The sequence below is a fragment of the Ananas comosus genome, linkage group 21 (genome assembly GCF_001540865.1).
Source record: "Ananas comosus cultivar F153 linkage group 21, ASM154086v1, whole genome shotgun sequence".
Classification (NCBI taxonomy): Eukaryota; Viridiplantae; Streptophyta; class Magnoliopsida; order Poales; family Bromeliaceae; genus Ananas; species Ananas comosus.
In genome coordinates, this window is record NC_033641.1 from 3,526,853 (window position 1) to 3,549,483 (window position 22,631).

Consider the following 22,631-nt stretch of genomic DNA (forward strand, 5'->3'; position numbering starts at 1 on the left):
GACCCGAGAAAAATTGAAGCTATCAAGGATTGGCCAAGGCCGACGAGTGTCACGGAGATTCGGAGCTTTCTTGGTTTGGCCGGCTACTACCGACGGTTTGTTGAGGGATTTGCGAGGTTATCTACTCCCCTCACAAGGCTCACACACAAGGGCACCAAGTTTATTTGGAATAATGTTTGTGAAAGGAGCTTCCAAGAGTTGAAGCAGAGGTTGACTACCGCCCCGATCCTAACCTTGCCAGTTACTCGAGCAGGGTGTGTGATTTATAGCGATACTTCCTTTAATAGATTGGGATGTGTTTTGATGCAGGACGGGAAGGTGATCGCGTATGCTTCTCGCCAACTAAAGGATTATGAAAGGAACTATCCTACTCACGACTTGGAATTGGCTGCCGTGGTCTTTGCATTGAAGCTATGGCGCCACTACTTGTACGGCGAGCGATGTGAAGTGTATACGGATCACAAAAGTTTAAAGTATTTATTTACTTAGAAGGAGTTGAACTTGAGGCAGCGCAGATGGTTGGAGCTACTCAAGGATTATGACTTGACTATTCTTTACCACCCAGGCAAGGCTAACGTGGTGGCGGATGCGCTAAGTAGGAAATCGACGGAAAACTTAGCGATGCTTGTGGTTACTCAACTGCGGTTGATCGAGCAGATGAAGCGGTTGGAGTTGGAGGTGGTGGCTCTTGATACACCTTTGAGATTGATGACTTTGGTGGTGCAACCTACACTTGTGGAAAGGATTAAAGAAAAGCAAGTCTCCGACGTGGAGTTGCAAAGGATTCGAGCTAAAATGATGAATGGTTGCACCAGTGACTTCTCTGTGGACGGTGTGGGATTGATGCATTTTCGCGTACGGATTTGTGTACCGGCGGATTTGGACATTAAAGAAGAAATTCTTCAAGAGGCACACCGGGCACCGTATGCTATACATCCGGGAGGCACCAAGATGTACAAGGACTTGAAGTTGCTTTATTGGTGGCCTGGGATGAAAAAGAACGTTGGTGAGTTTGTTGATAGATGTTTAACTTGCCAACAGGTTAAAGCTGAACACCGGGTTCCCGCGGGGAAGTTACAGAGTTTATCGATTCCGGTGTGGAAATGGCAAAAGATCAACATGGACTTTGTGATGGGATTGCCCCACTCGCAGGCCGGGCATGATGCTATATGGGTGATCGTGGATAGATTGACGAAATTGGCACATTTCATATCTATCCATACTACTTGGACTGGTGAGAGACTTGCATAAGTATATTTAGATGAGATTGTGCGATTGCACGGGGTACCTACTTCTATAGTATCAGATCGAGACCCCTGTTTTGTGTCTCACTTTTGGAGGAGTTTACAGGAGGCCTTGGGCATGCGCTTGGACTTCAGTACAGCTTTCTACCCTCAGAGTGATGGGCAGTCAGAGCGCACTATAGACACTTGAGGACATGCTTCGAGCCTGTGTGATCGACTTTCAGGGAGGATGGTCGCAGCATCTACCAATGGCAGAGTTTGGCTATAACAACAGTTATCAAGCAAGCATCAAGATGGCGCCATTCGAGGCACTTAATGGACGAAAGTGTAGATCGCCACTTCATTGGAGTGAAGTTTGCGAGAGATTGGCTTTAGGCCCCGACGTGCTCCAGGAAGCAAAGGATAAGGTTCGCATTGCTAGGGAGCGACTGTTGACAGCCCAGAGTAGGCAAAAGAGTTATGCTGATAAGCGTCGACGAGACTTGGAGTTTCAGATTGGAGATCATGTCTTTTTGAAAGTCTCGCCGACCAAAGGGATTAGGAGATTTGGAATCCGGGGCAAGCTGAGCCCCCGATTCATTGGACCGTATGAGGTTTTGGAGCGTGTAGGCCCGGTAGCGTATCGACTTGCTCTACCGCCAAACCTATCGGGTGTACACAATGTGTTTCATGTATCGGTCCTTCGGAGGTATATCCATGATCCGGCTCACGTGTTGGATGCTACACCAGTGGAGCTGAGGGACGATCTGAGCTTTGAAGAGCAATCTTTGAGGATTTTGGCTCACGAGGTAAAGAGGCTGCGGAACCGTGAGATTCCCTACGTGAAGGTGCTTTGGAGCAACCACGACGAGCGCAAGGCCACTTGGGAGTTGGAGAGCGCGTTGTGGGAGCGCTATCCCCATCTTTTTCAGATGGAGGCTTGAGGTACTTTACTTTTGAGTTTCGCGGACGAAACTCTTTTTTAGGAGCGGTGAATGTAATACACTGGACCTTTGCAAATTGCGAGGTTCGAGTGTTTGGATGGTGTCCTGAGTTTTTTCGGACTTTCTGGTGGGTCGTAGACAGTGTTCCGACCTATGGCTCGTATCCCGAGGATTGAGGTTTGAAGCCTAGCACCATAACCCGAAAAAACGAATTTTTGGTTAGCTCTCGGGTAGCCTTCAGAGGGCTGTGTATCGGTACGGGATGATGGCTGTACCGATACAGCCATCAATATTGGCTGCTTCTCAGCCAACCCGAGGCTCGGGTTTGGCTATTTCGTGGGATGTGTACCGATACGTGGGCCCGTGTACCAGTACGCAGTGGCAGTTTTTGAGCAGTTTGAACTGCAGGAGGTTTTTCGCAATTGTGGCTATTCTATATAGCACCCACGCCCTTTTGAGCCTTCCCTGAGCTGAGGAAGGAGGAGATCAAGGTAAGGGAGCCTTCCATCCCTTCCCTTCCATTTTGTTTGGTTTTTTGAAGCTTTTATGCCTCATTTTTGCTACTTTTGCACATTGGAGGCTTTTTTTCCACCATTGGAGAGGACTTGGAGCTTTGTTAAAGGCTTGTTGGAGAGGAGAACTTCAACCCTATTTGATTTGGAGCCTAGTTGGGAGCTTCTTGAGAGGTTAGAAACTTATTTTCTCCTTTTGATCCTTATTTTGCTAGAATTTTTGAAATGGAATCCTAGAATGGAGACTTAGGGTTTATTTTGGGCATTTTGAATCTAGGGCTTTTGGAGCTTGATTAATTGGATTAGAACCTTCCATTTGGTTGGATTGGAAGGGATTTAGCTCTCTTTTGGAGCTTGAGAGAGATTTTCTACACATTAGGTGAGTTTTTAGCCCTTTTGGCTTGAGGGTTAATGTTTGATCTTATAGTAGATCGTAATGCCCGTGTATCTCTTCGCTCATTACTTTTAGGGTATTTTGAGACTCGTGGACAACTCCGTTCGGCGAAACGAAGGACTACGCGACGGTTCGGTGGGTTTGACCTAGCCACACAATGAGAAAATCTCATTTGTGATGTTTTGAGTATCGTTAAATGAAAAAGCATGCATAATCATGTTAGATATATTTATTATGAATTTTAGAATGCTTAACATGTATATATTATGTATAGTAAATTTTTTGACCTCTATGTGATAGGGTGCGTGCATGTGAGATATAGCGTTCTAGTTGAGACTTGGAACCATAATTCCTGTTATGAAAATGAACATTACTTTCATGCATTTAACCTTTATGCCCAATTGTGACATTAGAGACTTTGAAAGCCTAGAGAGGTTTGGGGACTTAGACTATTTGAGAATTTGGGCAAATGTCATAAAGAGGCATTGGGCCCGGGCTATAGTGAACATTGGTATTAATGTCTGAATTAGAACATAGCATATGAATTGGGCTTGATTAGTTGTGATGCTTAAGTGTCATAAAGAGGCACTAAGTAAGTGAGTGTTGGGATATCACATTGTGACATAGAGCTAGACCGTTGGGTTACTAGTAGCTATTGCCATGTTTGAGACATGAGAGTTGGATACTTGAGTCTTGACTACGCTTGCTTGCCATTGTGCTCATTCGCACATGCTTGTGAGGGTCGCTCCCTACAAGCCGGCACTCCGGAGTTAGCCTATGCGACTTATGTTCGCTCGTGCAGTATTGAGAAGTCTACGGGGTCGAGTAGGACAGACACATTCCAAGAGCAGGAATGTTGGGCTACCACAGGCACTTAGGCGGCACAAGCTGGACTACCTTGGGTAGGTCCTTAATTGGAAATGGAAATCAACACGGTGTTTAGTGTGTTATAATCACTACTAGATAGAGAGTAGTAGTTGGATTACTTGGACTTGCTTCTAGCATAGTGTTGGACATTTGAGTATACATACATGCATGTAGTATGCTAGGAGATGTTGCTTATTGCATTTATATATACATTGTTGCCATGATAAAGCATGATCTTCATAACTTCATAAAGTAAACCGTGACATTTATTTGTGGCCATGTAGGGACATTGTTTATGACAAAGTAAAGGTGCATCATTTTAACACCATATTTAATTGCAATGTAATATTTTAGCATTTTAATTATACTTTCATAAATGTAATTTATTCATTACTATTGTTCTTTTTGGCTTACCCTTTTCTTTTGGGGCCTAGTGGTGCATTGAGCTGAGGTCAGTAATTGCCCACTGGGAACTATAAATTATAGTTCTCACGCCCTCTGTTTTATATTTTCTTTCAGAGCCTTCCACGCCGGGAGAGGCTAGGGACCGTGGGAAGGGCGTTGCTTTGAGCTAGCTCTTCTGTGAGTGACGAGTTGATAGGTGGTCTATCTCTCGATGTTTTTATTTTGGAGAGGTTGAGAGCTGTACCAGTGTATTAGAGACCACCCTTTTGTGTACTTTTTGGACGGATATTGTATAACTTTATGTTTCACTTTTATTGCTTTAATATTTTTCTTTTACCTTGTTGTAGATGATAGATCTATTTGTACTCTGATATCTCTTGACGTTGTTTATCTTTAGTTTTATTTTCCGCTGTTGATGTAGACGCCTTATATGTGTTGACATATGGCGGGTCTGGGCACGCTACCGGGAGGGCCTCTGTCGGTCCTGGGGTGTGACATTCTTGCTTCCATATCTATTTTGTTGTAGACGCCTTATATGTGCAGGCATATGGCGGGTTTGGGCACGCACCGGGCTGGCCTATGCCGGGTCTCGGGGCGTGACAGGGGTGGGTTGAGTAGAGTAACCTTTTATTTTTGGTTCGATTCGGCTTTATATTTAGGCATTAGTAAATTTTTTTAAAAGTTTTGGTATAAATAGGATACTTACACAAAAGTGTCCCAAATATGTGTCCCTATAACCTAATTCTGTTGTAGTGTATCATGAATACCACTGCCAGGAATGCATCAACTACATGTGATGTTCAATGTCAAGTTTAATTAATTTTTACTCAATCTCTTGGGAATGGTAAAATCTCTTGAGAATTTACACAAGGTAATGTCCTGACTTGTGCCGTGCCTTCTAGTTCCGTAGTAGTCAACATCCTCACTCTAGGGATGAGTCTTCTCCATGGTGTCATATTTCGGCGCCCAATCCGGCATGGGCGATCATCACGTCGTGATGGCGAAACTTCGGAGTGCAGGTTTGTAGGGAGTGACCCTCATAAACAAAAATGTGAATGAGTATAGTTAGCAAGCAAGTGTGGTCATGTGCTGTCACGTCTAAAGATATAGAATCTCGATACTCAACCCTTTGGTTATATGCTTGGCCTTTTGACCCTTTCATTGTCTCAACTTATGTTTTTAGATATATACATGCATACATGTATATATTTATCTATATGTTGTAAGGACTGAGATTTTGGCAATATAGCTAAACTCTCTGTTGATTATGTTTTTGTGTGTATTTTAATTATAAAAGCACTCGTCAAGTTTCGGGAAAAAAACGAGTCAGAATGGAGATTTTACACGATCTTTATTTTTCACTTAAAGTAAATAGTAATCCGGTTTTCCGGAGAGGCCACGATGTAGAGATGGCTTTTGGCGCGTATTGGACTCCGTTCATAGTAATCCAATAGCTCGTTTTCAATGGTTCGACCTTTTTGGAACCATTGGCGCTGATGGATTTTAGGTTTGACGCACGAATTTCTAGAAATCTGGAGATACATGTATTCTATGTATTTGCGTGTGGTTTTGCCTATTGGAGATAGAGGTTGGGTTTGTCGCGAATCTGCAACAAAACCAGGTAAAACAAAGTCGTGGGTTTGATGTCTCTATCGTGCTGATCGCACTGGTGCGATCTGTTCACAAATCTAATGGACGGATCTTCTGATATCGCGCGTTGATCGAGGAGGGGTTTCAGATGGCAAAATGGTAATTTTGCGAAAAACTCTACATTTTATGTACCATTTTGCGTGAAATCGATTGTGGGGGTGTGTTCGCGCGTTTTACTCGCGTTGTGAGGGACTCGGTTCTAAATACTGAGTTTTGGAGGACTTTTGCGCAATCGGAGCTTATTTATAGATATAGCCACCTAGGGTTTTGCAACATGCAAACCCTAACCCTAGCCCCCAGCTGACTCACAGTCGCCCCCTCCTACCTCACCTTATGCGCTGCACGCCTCCCGACCGTCGTCGACCGAGCCCCGACCGGCCGGCCGCAGCCATTGCTATCTTTCCTCCCTCTCCATCTCTCTCTCTTTCTTTCTCTCGGGTTGGGAGGAGGTCCGAGGCTGCATTGCCTCCTCACTCTCCGCTGGCGTCGCCCCGACCCTGTTGAAGCTTCCCCCGCCGATCGCCGTCGTCTCCGCACGCCGCCACTGCCGCCTAGGCAGTTTTCAGCCTAGTCGGGTCAGCTCGCGCCGAGGGCATTGTAGCTCCTGGGCCGTGCGCCGCCGTCGCTTGAGGCCGCCCCTGCAGCCTCTCCCGGAGCCCCGGCCACCTCCCATGCCGATTGCCAATGTTGCTGTGCGCTGCCCCCGCGGTACAGCCGCCCTCCAGGCTCCCTGGGGGAGCTCGGGCCGAGCTGAGCTCGCAACCCTGCCCCCGTTCCACCGCCGCCCGGAGCCGCAACGGCGACCGCCCTTGGGCGCCGCTGCTGCGGTCCTCAGACCGAGCTGAGCTCCGGTGGCCGCGTCTGAGCTGCGGGCCACTGCTGCCGTCGCCCGCCGCCTCCCTTCTCCTCCTTGGGACCTCGGGGGACCCCCGCCACTGATCGACGTCGCCTTGAGGTCACCGTCGCTGGAGAAGCCGTGCCCGGGCCTCCCTCCCCCCGTGCGGGCTAAGGCATCGCCTCCTGCCCCTCCGGCTACGTCCCGTTGGCGTCTAGTGTGAGCGGCAACCTCCCCCCACTGGTCGCACCTTCCTGCCACCGGCGCTCCCGCAACCGCGCCGCCACCAGCCGGATCCTAGCCCCCTTGCTCGGTGAGCTTATTTCGTGCTGTCTGTGCATAGTTTTGGGTTTGTGATCATTTTTTCGGCGATCCAAGGTTGTCCCGATGCCTCCCAAGGTGAGCACGGTGATCGGTGATCAGTGCTAATCATAGTGCTCACCTCACTTTGCATCAACGATTTTCGAATCGGCTGTTTCAGCGCGGTTCTCCCTGAATGCGCGCTGTTCGCTGAATGTTCGGGTCACTCCCGCACCTCCCACAGTGAGCCGTTGTGCTCCGGATCATGAGCACGGCCTCTGGTACGTCGTGACCTATCAGTACGTGTCTCGGCGTCCCTCGGAAGTCCTTGGTTTGCGTTAACGAGCCATAAAATCACCTTATTTATACAAAATAATAGAATTTTATGTAAATATAGGGACTTTTATGCAATTTGTGTATCTTGTGGCTACTGTGGTAGTACGTATGTGTATGTAGTGACCTCTGGACTGATCGTCCAAGGTCCGATAGCCTTTACGGAAATTGAATGTAAGGTATCGGACTTCTAAAATCATGAAGTTACGGTGTACATTTGGTTAGAAAACCATTTGAAAGGTTCCGGTGAAGTTCGGTGAGGCCGGGAAGCATTCGGGCGTTTCGGTGCGCGTAGGCGCTAAAACGGAGCCGAAAGGCCATGTTGGGCCGTGAGCTAAATCCGGCATTAGCGAGGATGGAAAGATGATGAAAACATGTTTGGAAACATGTTTGGAGAGTCTCGGTTCGATTTGAGACGAATCGGAAGTCAAACGAGCGAAAACGGGCGAAAACGGAGAAGAAACGGTGAAAAAGGCTGAAATTTGGCTAAGTCCTTGAGGCTGAGTACTGGACCTTCGGGGACCGGTCTCTCACCGCAAGGACCGGTCTCTCAGGGACCGGTCTCTCACCGCAAGGACCGGTCCCCGAGCGCGAAAATGGCCCCCGCGGGGGCAATGTAATAAAGTGAAAGTTGAGGGGTTTTTATGCATTTGTAGCATTATGAGAGTGTATAGAAGTGGGTTTTAGCCCATTTCTCTCTCTCCCTCAACCGTATGAACCCAACACCCCTCCCTCTCTCCCTCTCTAACGTGAAGAAGAAGAAGAAGAAAGAGGAGAAGGAAAAGGAGAAGAAGAAAAGGGAGGAGAAGGAGAGAAGCATCATCATCACCACCATCATCTTCTTCTTCCTCTCAACCTTGGAGCTAACACCTAGAGGTAAGCTTGATGCTTATTAATGGTAGATCTCTAGGGCTTGAGCCTTTTGCTCTAGAATTGGATTTAGATGAATCCTAGCAAGCTTAATAGATGTTTATTGCATGAATTGGAGATCAATTTGGTGGATTTTGCCGTAGTACAAATCTAGGGCTCCAAAATGGCGATTTGATTTACAGGAGGGTTTGATCTCTTTTAACACTCTGTAAACCTAATTGGTAGGTCTACGAACGCAACGGTGCGCTCGGTTCGGCGATCCGACGAGTGTACGCGGAGATATTGAGGATCGAAGCCGTTAAGGTACAGATTGCCGCAGCTCGCGGCGAAAGCTTCCAAAAATCATGGAAATGGAATCGTAGCATCGTGGTGTCGGGGAATAAACTCCAGAACAGACGGATCGCGGATAGGAGGTCATTTGGCAGTCGCGCGTGAGTTGGGTCGAGCCGTGCGGCGTGCGCCGCAGGAGGCCGATTGCGAGTGACGACGAGCAATCGGAACGCTATAAAAGGTGGGTGGTGTCCATCCCGAAGCAATCGGGCTCCCTTTTATGTCTAAGTTTTATATTGATCAAATTGCATATTGACATCTTGCATTATAGGGTGATAAATGATGGTTTGGTCCTATACCTTGCATGTTCTTTGGTAGAATAATGTATTTGGCTTAGTACTTATATCTAGCATGCTTGAGGTTTATATATGTGATGTGGAACCCTATAATGAGATGATAAGTGTGGATGGGAATTTAGTAATGTATTGGCTATTGCATTGGAAACTTGTAAAGAACGAGTGGCATCTAGTTGATAGTAAACAAAAGAACGAGTGACATATGTGAGTCGTAGTGTATATGAAACCTATGGACTATATGATGATTGTGACCCTAGAGGACAGGGTATCCTCGAGCTTAGAGGATTGGATCATGCTCACGGTCTTTTAAATCTTGTGATGGAAGCCCCACACAAGTAGTGCGCTCCGGATGTTGGTCACGCCAGGGATTGCCTATTTGGCCCCGCCAGACGGTCTCGGGTCCGTAGTGTGAGTTAATTCTCCCTACGTGTCGAGATGGCTAGTGAGCTGTAGGCGAGCCTTCGGGTAAGCCATGAGATTAATGAACAAGTAAATGAGGTTAATGAACGAGTGAATAGCTTCACCTTTGGACATGATAACAGGTTAGTTGCTTACCTACTTCATTGTACATGCATTCATATATTTATAATTGGGCATAGTAGAGTAGCTTTACTTCTGTCATTTACCGCTTTCCTATCTATCTATCTATCGATTATCTACTTGTGCCCGACTTGGACCTAGTGGGAGATCGGCGGAGTCGGCGGCCGAACCCACTGGGAACTAAGGAAGTTAGTTCTCACCCCCATTTTACTACAGGGCCGAGCGCGAGTTCACACGGCGAGGATCGCGGTAAGGGCTTAGCGCCCTAGTTGCATTAGTCTACTTTCCTATTTCTGCATTAGAGTCACCTTTTATGCTTGAGAGTAGATGATGTATAGGTTGTGAGCTATCTTGGGATGAATGTAAGCTAATGTTTATATTTTGGAAGATGTAAGCTTTTGTTATGTTTTGGAAGTTCAATGTATAATCAAATTGTATTATAAAGGCTGAATGAATGTAATAGATAGATGCTCTCTCTTTATCATTACTCGTATGTTCTATACTTGTATCTTGCTCTTGGCTGTTTTGCACTGATTGTGCTCTCGTTGTAGTTATCGATTGTGTATGTATTCAAGTTATTTTTTCTGGGGACTTGTTGTACACAATCTTGTTGTTAGCCTTGGGCGGACAGGGGAGGTGCTGTCCGTCCGGCGTCTGTTCGACGCGCCCGGGCCGAACCAAATTGGTAGCGGTCGCGGGGCGTGACATTGAACGTCGTTTTCGGTGCATTTTTTAGCGAAATTCGCCTGCGGAACGCGGTTTCGGTTCAGATTTCTTCCGGCGTCATTTGTTTGCCCTGATCTTTGTCGTTGAGCGTTGTCGGATGGTCACCATTGTCATACCGTGACTTCGGAGATGACGGGTGAGCGACGGTGGGTTCTGGTGTCGAAATTGATACTTCCGGGAACCCGGATCAGAATAATTATCCGGCGATAATTATTTAGTAGTGTATTCTTGTGTTTGCTGCCAAGACGTCCAAACCGATGTGTTTTGTAGCAGCGGGTGACTCGTAGCACGAGTCGGTGAGTTTTGGGACACTTAGTGGGTCCCGATGGCATCCCGATGTGATTTTCGGGACTTCCGGCGAGTTACGGTGATCGGTTTTGGGAAACCGATATTTGGGATTTGTGTGGGGTTTGTGAGTCATGTATTCTGGATTTGTGGGTTGGTTACTGACCCGGTGGACCTTCATAGGTCCGGTTGACGATCGTGTCCAGTTTGGAGACAGGCGCTACATTAGTACAGGTGGGTGCTTCGAGCTACTAGTCGGTGAGATCGTTTCACCTTCCTCTATTCTTCTATATCAACATTGTAGTCTCTACATGTCGGTTGCTTTGTTTATCGTTCCTTCATCTATATATTGTTGATTGCATGATGATAGTTGTTGATAGACATGTAGAGTAGGTTTGCACATTTTGTTCATCTATGGAGTTTGGGTCTAGGCAACACATTGACTCTTTTATTGTGTGTTTCGATCTAGTTGATCGTGGTTCGGCACTGTATGCCCTTGTATCTGGCTTCGGCCAAGGCACCGGCTTCTTGCCGGTTTTCGCATTGAGCATATCAGCATGATTTAGTCACAGCACTTGGGTGTATTCATTGACACAAGGTCGGTTTCGCCACCAACCAGGGGTGTACTATCTAGATAGGTCGTCCAGTGGGTGCATGGATCAGGTCGGTGCAGGTTTGTGACAGGCAACACTTGAGGTCCCTAGACCAATATAGCAGGCACTAGATTGGAAACAATTTTGGTTTGGTTATCTTGAGGCATGCTCAGCATTGTATTCCTAACAGTAGCAGTTTTATTACTTGCTTCTTATCATATCTGTTGTAGCTACTATCGTTCTCTTTCGTATCATAACACATGTACTTTGTTTATTTTACCTCATTTATTTTTCGGTGATTACGACTTGCCTTTGTGGCTCTGTCGTACCCACTGGAAAACCTTGATTGTGGTTTCTCATTCCCCATTTCTCTAGGTAGTTCAGGAAAGGAGTTGGCTTTTGGGCACGACAGGAGGACGTTCTAGCTAGCCTGCAGTATCGACCGTCACCTGGGTTACTTTTATTTACGCTTTTAGTAATTTAAATAATTAAATAGTTCAGTTAGATGATCAATACTACTATTTAAGTATTTGTGAACTGGTTTGGGTTGAGGTTTCTTTATTATGCATGTGATTAGAGATTTTTAGATCTGTGGTTTTGGATTTATGTATTTATACATTATGGTTTTCTACCCCCCGAGGTAGTCGGTTTTCAAAAATAAAGTTTCCAAGTGGAAAACAGTTTTAAAAGGCTTTTCAAATGGTTTTTATGAATAATTAAATAGAGTTTAAAAATAAAGCTTCCGGGTGGGGAGCACTTTTAAATAGAATGATTGTTGTATTGTGCATCGCATCATCCAGCGCCTAAGAAGTATTTAGAAGCATGCATCATCCCTAAGGATCGTTAGCTGTATGGAATGCATTGCATGAATTGTTTGTGGATTGGCAAATATAGATTGTGGTTGTGATCCTGATGTTATTGTTGGTACGCCATGCAAATACAAAGGAGACTCTGTCCGTGTGGCCAGAGAAACTTTGTATTTGTGGTGGGTTTGTACGTCATGTGGGCAAGGTTAAATTTCAAAAAAAAAAAAAAGAAAAGAAAAAAATGACACGTTTTCCCCTACTTTGGTTTTTAAATTTGTATTCATTACAAAAAGGTTTTCAAAATTGGCCCCGGGGCATGACAGATTAAGATGATATCAGAGTGTGAAACAACTACAACTACATTTACAAGTTTTCTAATTGAACCGCTGGTTAGGTTGACCCATAGGAAGACCTAAGGCATGTAGGCACGCGAGTGCGGGGTTTTGGGATTGAGTCCCGGTGTGTACTTATGTCGAGTTGAATGGTTCGCTTGACGCTGTTTTCTGTTGCAAATGGCTCATAGTAGACCCCCCTCGTCCGGGTCGTGGTGGTGGACGTGCTGGTGCGGAGACATCCGGCAGTACACGTGCTCCTACAAGTGGAGGTGGTGGGGAGCAGGTGGGCTTGGAGCTGCTGAGTAATACTTGCACCCAGCAGCTCGTAGCCCAGATAGCTGTTTTGAGGGGTCAAATGATGACCCTCTCGGGCATGCTTCAGCAGTTCTTGCAGCAACAGGTTGCAGCTGGTGCTACCCCAGTTCCACCTCCGGCACAGAACACTCCGGCGACTGCGGATCCTCCCGCGACCGCGGATCCTCCCGCAACGCCTGCGCCTGCCGCAGCTCCAGCCGTGATTACCACATCGACGATGGCCACCACGACGATTTTCGCTAGGGGTACTAATACCCCTGCAGCGGAGGGCGCCCGCATCAGGGTGAGGTTGGGGAGTTCTCCGCCGAAGTTCGCGGGAAAGAACGATGATAGTTGTGCAGTCGAGAGCTGGGTTGCCCACATGGAGAAGTTTTTTTGAGATCCGCACATCGAGGAACAAGATAAAGTTCCTCTGGCTACCCACTGCATGGAGGGTGAGGCGTACCATTGGTGGTTACGCTACTTCGAGAAGAAACTTGCTGGGATCTACCCACCCTGGAAGGACTTTCGGGAGCTCCTCTATAGCCAGTATTTTAAGGATAGCACCATGCAAGGTCTGAAGCGCGAGCTAGAGCGCCTCAAGCAGGGTAACCGTACCATGACAGAGTATGAGCGAGACTTTTCTTGCATTGTTGAGCTGATTCCGTTCGTGGTCCGTGATAAGTACCACAAGACCCGGTTGTTTGCGAGAGGGCTAAGGCCCAGTATTCGGCTTCTGATCGCATCCCACGGCATGTTGACGTTCGACGAGAGCCTAGATCGAGCCCTGATGGTGCAAAGTGATATGGATGAGGCTCGAATCGAACAGGACGCATCTGAGAAGAGTGAGGATAGGAAGCGTGCACAGGAGAGTTTTGTTGGTGGCCAATCGAGCAATGGGCGACCACCCAAGCATTGCAAGACGCAATCAGGATCGAGCAATGCCCTTGCTACATCTCAAAGGTAGAGCACCAGACCTTGTGTCATCTGTGGCAAGGCTCACAAGGTTAATGAGTGCCCACAGCGCCACAATCATTGTTACAAGTGTGGCCAACGCGGACACTTTCGGGCAGACTGCACCAATGGAGTAGGAACAGTATCTACCGTAGCGTCTACTCCAGCAGCTCCATGGCAGGATCATGGCAACACGGCGTATTCTTCGTCTGGACGCCCCTCTACATCCCGGTAGGAAGAGGGGGCACACTAGACCACTGACGGGCGAGTCTACATGATGACATGTTAGGAGAAAGATCAATCTGCTGACGCTGTCGCAGGTATAAATTTGTTTGAAGCTGTAAATAGTACGCTTTTCGTTACAAATGCATCTCTTCTTGCATCGCACGCATGTTTTGTTCTGGTTCATAAGCATCCGATCACCCTTACCTGTGAGCAAGTTTTGAGGATGAAACTTTCTTTAAGGGGGGGATGATGTAAGGACTGAGATTTTGGCAGTGTAGCTAAACTCTCTGTTGACTATGTTTTTGTGTATTTTAATTACAAAAGCATTTGTCAAGCTTCGGGGGAAAACGAGTTAGAATAGAGATTTTACGCGATTTTTACTTTTCACTTAAATTGAATAGTAATCCAGTTTTACGGAGAGGCCACGGTGTAGAGATAGCTTCTGGCGCGTATCGGACTCCGTGTATAGTAATCCAATAGCTCGTTTTCAATGGTTCAATCTTTCTGGAACCATTGGCACTGACGGATTTTAGGTTTGACGCATAGATTTCGAGAAATCTAGATATACATGTATTCTATGTATTTGTGTGTGGTTTTACCTATTGGAGAGAGACAACGGTTTGTCGCGAATCTGCGACCAAACCAGGTGAAACAAAATAGTGGGTTTGTTCTCTCTGTTGTGCTGATCGCACTGGTGCGATCTGTTCACAAATCTGACGGATGGATCTCCTGATATCGCGCGTTGGTCGAGGAGGGCTTTTAGATGGCAAAATGGTAATTTTGCGAAAAGCTCTACATTTTATGTATCGCTTTGCGTGAAATCGATTGTAGGGGTGTGTTCGCACATTTTACTCACGATTCAGTTCTAAATACCGTGTTTTGGAGGACTTTTGCGCAATTGGAGCTTATTTATAGATATAGCCACCTAGGGTTTTGCAACATGCAAACCCTAATCCTAGCCCCCAGCTGACTCCCAGCAGCCCTCTCCTCCCTCACCTCGTGCGCCGTGTGCCTGCTGGCCTTCGCTGACCCAGCCCCGATCGGCCGGCCGGTCGCAGCCATTGCCATCTTTCCTACCTCTCCATCTCTCTTACTCTCTTTCTCTCGGGTTGAGAGGAGGTCCGAGGCTGCATTGCCTCCTCGCTCTCCGCCGGCATCGGCCCGACCCCGTCGAAGCTTCCCCCGCTGTTCGCCGTCGCCCCCGTGTGTTGCCGCTGCCGCCTAGGCAGTTTTCAGCCTAGAGTCAGCTCGGGCCGAGGGCATTGTAGCTCCTGGCCCGCGCTCGGCCACCGCCTGAGGTCGCCTCTGCCGCCTCCTCCGGAGCCCCGGCGACCTCCCCTACTGACTGACGACATCACCGTGCGTTGCTGCTGCGCTGCAGCCGCCCTGCAGGCTCCCTGGGCGAGCTCGGGCCGAGCTGAGCTCGCAACCCCTCCCTTGCGCTACTGCCGCCTGAAGTCGCACCGGTGACCACCCTCGCGGCCCTCTGGTACCTCCGCTACCGGCCGGTGCGATCGCCGCTGCTGCTGCACGCCTTGGGCGCCGCTGCTGCGATCGTCAGACTAAGTCGAGCTCCAGCGGCTGCACCTGAGCTGCGGGCCACCGCCGCCGTCGCCCGCCGCCTCCCTTCTCCTCCTTGGGACCTCAGGGGACCCTTACCACTGATCGGCGTCGCCTCGAGGTCGCCATCGTCGGAGAAGCCGTGCTCAGGCCTCCCTCTCCCATTGCAGGCTAGGGCATCGCCGCTCGCCCTTTCGGCTGCCTCCCGCCGGCATCTGGTGTGAGCTGCGACCTCCCCCCACCGGCCGCACCCAGATCCCTGCCCCCTTGCCCGGCGAGCTTATTTTGTGCTGTCTGTGTGTAGTTTTGGGTTTGTGATCATTTTTTCGATGATCCGAGGCTGTCCCGATGCCTCCAGAGGTGAGCACAGCGATCGGTTATAAGTGCTGATCATAGTGCCCACCTCACTTTGGATCAACGGTTTTTGAATCGGCTGTTTTGGCGCGGTTTTCCTCGAGTGCGCACTGTTTGCTTAATGTTCGGGTCGCTCTTGCGCCTCCCACAGTGAGCTGTTGTGCTCCGGATCATGAGCACGGCCTCCGGCACATCGAGACTTATCAATACATGTCTCGGTGGACCTCAAAAGTTCTCGGTTTGCGTTAACGAGCTATAAAATCACCTTATTTACACAAAATAATAGGATTTTATGTAAATGTAGGGACTTTTATTCAATTTGTGTATCTTGTGGCTACTGTGGGAAGTACGTATGTGTATGTAATGACCTCTGGACTGATCGTCCAAGGTCCGATAGCCTTCGCGGAAATCGAACATCATTTTTTGTGCGTTTTTCGACGAAATTCGCCGGTGAAACGCAGTTTCGATTCGAATTTCTTCCGACGTCATTTTTTTGCCCTGATCTTTGTCGCTGAGCCTTGTCAGCTGGTCACCATCGTCATACCGTGAGTTCAGAGATGACGGGTGAGCGACGGTGGATTCCAGTGTCGAAATTGACACTTCAGGGAACCAGGATCCGAACAATTATCCGGCGATAATTGATTAGTTGTGTATTCTTGTGTTTGCTGCCAAGACGTTCAAACCGATGTGTTTTGTCGCAGCGGGTGACTCGTGGCACGAGTCGGTGAGTTTCGGGATCCTTAGTGGGTCCCGACGGCGTCCCGGTGTGATTTTTGGGACTTCCGGCGAGTTACGGTGATCGGTTTTGGGAACCGATATTCAGGATTTGTGTGGGGTTTGTGAGTCATGTATTCTGGATTTGTGGGTTGGTTACTGACTCAGTGGACCTTCGTAGGTCAGGTTGACGATCGTGTATAGTTTAGAGACAGGCACGACATTAGTACAGGTGGGTGCTTCGACCTGATAGTCGGTGAGATCGTTTCACCTTTCTCTGTCCTTCTATATCAGCATTGTTGTCACGCCCCGAGCCTGCCTATTTGGTCGGTTTCGGGCATGCCAACAGACCGTCAAACGGACAGGGTTTCACTTGTACCGTGGACAGAGTCTCCCCTGTATGGCCAAGACGTCACAATCCATACAAAGCAATATACGAGGTTCCAACCAGGAACAGTATTCAAACAAGGATTCCATAAGGAAGTATCAAACATAATTACAATTATGCTATTACAAGTATTCATCTCAAATATTACACTTTACATCATATTTTACAATCTTTGATTCTTACATTAGCTTTCACTTAACTTTCAAATACAATCTTGTTTAACATGATTATTACAACTTGATTCTTTTCATTCTTTACATCCCTAAGTAAAGCCGACTCAGGGTACCGCTATCTCTGGTCTCGGTGGTAGGGCGCTAACTATGGAGCTACACCCTCGCCACGCGCCGCAGCGCCGCTTACGTGTGAACTTGTACCCCCAAAAATAATACGGGGGTGAGAACTATTGTCCATAGTTCCCAGTGGGTACGGCCACCCAAGGAAAAAGCTCGACCCACCAGGTCCAAAGGAGGCATTGCAAACATGTTAGTCCAACAGATATCCACAGATAATATTTATGCAAATATTAAATACATGTTTATGCCTCACAAATGCAATATGTAAATCATGCAACTCATGCAAGTAGATTAATTGAATTCTACTCTCTATCATGCTATCAATAGCTTTTCCATAATTTATACATCTTGTCACTTTACATCATTGGTTATTTGCTCCTAAGGTTTTCCTCTACCATAGCCAAGCTAACCACCCGACTCGGTCTCGAGTCAATCATCTGCGGAATACCGCACACAACCAGGCTCGAGGTGATGGACGTCTTACGTACACCTCAGCCCTGAATCCTCTCGACTGGGATACCAAATCCATAACTCATAATGCATACTTGATGTACATTCACTTGGCTTCGATCCAATCTTACCGGTTAACCATGTTAACCCCAATGACTCACAACCCAAAATTCCTTAATAACGGGAGACTTGAACCTCCCTAGGGACCGTCTTCTGGGGGAACTTTACCATGCCTAGTGGTGACCAACTCCGGAGCGCACCGCCCGAGGGGGAGCTACCTCCCTCAAGCCAAGACTTATCGTGAGTATCGATCCAATCCTCAACTTAAGGAGACATAGCCACTAGTCACAATGCCATTGACATAATAGGTTTCGACCTATTTGTTCATTTCACTTTCTAAGTCATTCTTGTCACGATGCCACTATGGTTAAACCTTGTTTAATAATCTCATTCTCAATGCCAATCTTGTCTTTATTGTCAATGTCACCTTTGTTTACTATAATCAAGGTCCATTTGCCACATTCACACAAGTATAGAGTTCCAACATACATGTCTCATATGGTTCATGTCAATTGCTATGTTCAACTACGTTGGAAGCATACAATTGAGTTTCAATAAATAACCACATGTCAACTACCCTATCAAGCATGAATGATACAATTCACAATACGTCCACGTGCATATGTAAACTAGCATGATCTCACAATGTCAACATTCAAATATCATCTAGCATATTCCTCATAATGCTAACATGCATATACTTTCTAGCATATTCTTTAATGTATCAACATGCATATACTTTCACCCAACATAATCCATAATATGTCAATTCTTAACATCTCATGTATTCTTTAACCTCTACCACATGCATTCTTGATTAATATAAGTCTCATGCATTCATTAGTAACTACCATATGCATTCATTATTAGCATATAATCTATACATTCATTTAGCATTTAGCTCATGCCATTATTTACTTTGCAATCAACTACGATTATGTATGTATGCATAAATTAGAAAACATACTCCACTTTTGACATGGAAGCGACCTAATCGCTTCGGTAGAGCATAACCCACCTCGTAACGCTCTCCGATTGCTTGTAGTCACTTGCAATCGGCCTCCCGCGGCACTCGTTGACCGGTTAGGCCCGATCTCACGCTCGACCACTGTAACGACCCAGCCCACTAGCAATAATAACTCGTTAGGCCCAACAACCGGCCAAAAATGCTTAAGCCTAGTTATTATTACTAGTGTCTAAGTCTCTTATAAATCCAATGACAACCCCATTCCCATCCGATGTGGGATTATTGGGGTGTCACAGACTCCCCCCGTTAAGGCCCTGACGTCCTCGTCAGTCCAATCACACATACAGCCTAAGATCACCAGGCGATGTGAGACTTATCTTGCTAGCCCGTCATCCAGACCCTGGCTCAGCCGAGACTCGCCACACGTGTCCAGCTGGTGAACCGGCTTTGATACCAAATGTAACGACCAAGCCCACTAGCAATAATAACTCGTTGGGCCGAACAACCGGCCAAAAATGCTTAAGCCCAGTTATTATTACTAGTGTCTAAGTCTCTTATAAACCCAATGACAACCCCATTCCCATCCAATGTGGGATTATTGGGGTGTCACAACCACCGAACGACCTCCATTCCATGATCCGAAAATTAAAGATCAATAACTTCATGCTAAGATGCTTCGGATCCGTTCTCGTGATTTTTGGACGTCGCCTCGGCCCTCCAGGTAGAAACGAAGCCGAAACATTCGTTTCTTCAATATCTTCACATAGGCTCGACGAATTGCCGAACCGACTTCGCCAACGCGTTCGTATACCTAGCAATTATGTTTACATAGGGTTAAATTAGATCAAGCCCTTACATTTTGCAAAACCACATTTTTGAGCCCTAGGATGCACTATTGTAAGAATTCATCATATAAGCTCTTAATTCATGCAATAGTCATCCATTTAGCATCTAAGGGTTCCTCTAAATCCAATTCTAGAGCATATAATTTAAACCTTAGAAATCCACCATCTTAAACCTAGCCTCTAAACATGCTCCAAATAACTCAAATTAAATGGAGAAAAATATGCTAACATCACATTAGAGGCTACTAGAATACTTAAGCATAAGGATTAAATTGAAATCCTAGATTAATTCATGAGATCTCACCTTAGGCCACCATGCTCATCAAGCTAAATCCATCATTGGAAAGCTTGCTTCACTATTGGAGAGCTCCAACATCATCTCCAACATCATCTCCTCCAAAATCCCAATTTTGGAAGAGAAATCTAGAGAGATGAGAGAGAAATCTAGAGATAGAAAGGGAGAGTTTCTCTCTCCCTCACCATGCGTGTGTGGTTTGTGTGTGTGCTGCATACAGTTGAGGAGAAGAAGGAGACAAGTGGCCAAATTCACAAGAACCCCTTGCACCTATTAGAAATTATATCTCCAGCTCAGTTTAGCAGTTCGGACACGTCGGAGCCCTTCTGAATGTCCGTTTGCGTTCAAATTTGACAGTCAGACTCGGTTTTCATTACTAAGAAAGAATATATCTTAAGTTTTCAGTTTCGACCACGTTTGGTCACCGAAAGCTTTACCGAACTGTAATCTTTAGCAGATAGCAGTCGATTTTATTTCCCACCTTCCGGGTGTCAGAATGTCATGAAACTTTAAATCTAGTCTCATAAAAATATTTCTGACATATTCTCTAATTTTCGTAATTTTCTGACACTGTGCATTTTCTGCTAAAATATCAGCCTCGTCTCTCACAGAAAATTCTAAATCTTCTGTTTTCGTTCCGATTTCAGCACAAGTCATTTCTAACTTATATTTTACCTCTCTAAATTCAATAAAAATAGTATCTCACACTATTTTTATTTATTTGTACTTTTATACCAAAATCTGGTATGTTATAATTGTAGTCTCTACATGTCGGTTGTTTTGTTTATCGTTCCTTCATCTATATCTTATTAATTGCATGATGATAGTTGTTGATAGACATGTAGAGCAGGTTTGCACATTTTGTATACCTGTCCACCTTGGGTCCAGGCAACACATTGACTCTTTTGTCGTGTGTTTCGATCTACTTGATCGTGGTTCGGCGTTGTACGCCTTTGTATCTGGCTTCAGCCAAGGCACCGGCTTCTTGCCGGTTTTCACATTGAGCATATCAACATGATTCAGTCACAACACTTGGGTGTATTCATTAACACAAGGTCGGTTTGGCCATCGATCAGGGGTGTACTATTCGGATAGGTCGTCTAGTGGGCGCATGGATCAAGTCGGTGCAGGTTTGTGACAGGCAACGCTTGAGGTCCCTAGATCAATATAGCGGCACTAGATTGGGTACAGTTTTGGTTTGGTAATCTTGAGGCATGCTCAGCATTTTATTCCTTGCAATAGCAGTTTTATTACTTGCTTCTTATCATATCTGTTATAGCTACTGTAGTTCTCTTTCATATCATAGCACATGTACTTTGTTTATTTACCTCATTTGTTTTCCGGTGATTACGACTTGCCTTCGTGGCTCTGTCGTATCCACTGGGAAACCTTGATTGTGGTTTCTCACCCCCCATTTCCCCGAGTGGTTCAGGTAAGGAGTCGGGTTTGGGGCATGACGGGAGGACGTTCTAGCTAGCTTGCAGTATCGACCATCACCTGGGTTACTTTTATTTTCGCTTTTAGTAATTTAAATAATTAAATGGTCTAGTTAGATGATCAATACTACTGTTTGAGTACTTGTGAACTGGTTTGAGTTGAGGTTTCTTTATTATGCATGCGATTGGAGATTTTTAGATCTGTGGTTTTGGATTTATGTATTTATACATTGTGGTTTTCTACCTCTCGAGGTAGTCGGATTTAAAAAATGAAGTTTTAAGTGGGAAACAGTTTTAAAAGGTTTTTCAAATTATTTTTATGAATGGTTAAAATAGAGTTTAAAAATAAAACTTCCGGGTGGGGAGCACTTTTAAATAGAATGAATGTTATATTATGCATCACATCATCCAGCGCCTAAGGAGTGTTTAGAAGCACGCATCATCCCTAAGGATCGCTAGCTGTATGGAATGCATCGCATGAATTGTTTGTGGATTGGCAAATACAGATTGTGGTTGTGATCCTGATGTTATTGTTGGTACGCCGTGCAAATACAAAGGAGACTCTGTCCGTGTGGCCAGAGGAACTTTGTATTTGTGGCGGGTATGTACGTCATGTGGGCCAGGTTAAATTTCAAAAAAAAAGAAAAAAGAAAAAAATTGGCACGTTTTCTGCAACTCTGGTTTCTAAATTTGTATTCGTTACAAAAAGGCTTTCAAAATTGGCCTCGGGGCTTGACATATGTAATATACATACATGTATAGATAGTATACATGTATTTATATAATATACATACATGTATACTATGTAGGTTATGGAAACCCTAAAATCTATCTAGATACTATCAAATACCTAGAGGGGGTTGAATAGGTGTATAGCCCAAAAACACAAATCTCAATGCAATAAAAGTAAATGTGGAAAATAAAATAACACATCGAGATTTATGTGGAAAAACTCAAATTTGGAGAAAAACCCACCAGACTACCACGCGAAAAAATAATCCACTAAGAGAAAAGATTACAAGGTGATTACCGACTCCACGGACTTAACCTCTATTTAACCTCCTATGGATCTCGCGCACGTCACTGGGTTGTCCACGCTCCACGTTCGAATCTGCAAATGCCACGCCTCACGTTTGAATCCACGAACGCCACTCGAATCCTCGAGCCCACGATCCAAATCCACAAACCGCCTTGATCACGCTGAATTCACGATGCAGCACATGAAGAGTATCATGTTTCTATGGTGATCATTTGCGTAGAGAGTCGTTGAAGAACCAGAGAAAAATCTCTAAGCAAAAGTTAGATCAATTCGACATATAGATATAGAATTCAATATCTCGAATTGACTTAAAAGAGGCTATATGGTGGAAAAAGATTTAGGACGAAAAACCTAGCCTCTAGGGTTACTCTTTCATGTATTCTCTGTAATTCCACGTATTAGAGAACCCCAATAACTTATTTATAGACTTTAGAATCAATTAGAGTAGGATTAGAATGTAAATTAAAAAATTTTACATTGAGTACCGGTACTTGGGTGTGGGTACCGGTACGT

At 45.8% G+C, this 22,631-nt stretch overlaps 1 long non-coding RNA gene across 1 annotated transcript; it reads left to right on the plus strand.

Annotated features, from left to right (window-relative positions):
- On the plus strand, positions 2,537 to 2,993 carry LOC109726129. The gene is made up of 3 exons (XR_002220421.1): positions 2,537 to 2,658; positions 2,747 to 2,853; positions 2,957 to 2,993. It is a non-coding gene; the product is annotated as an uncharacterized LOC109726129 (long non-coding RNA).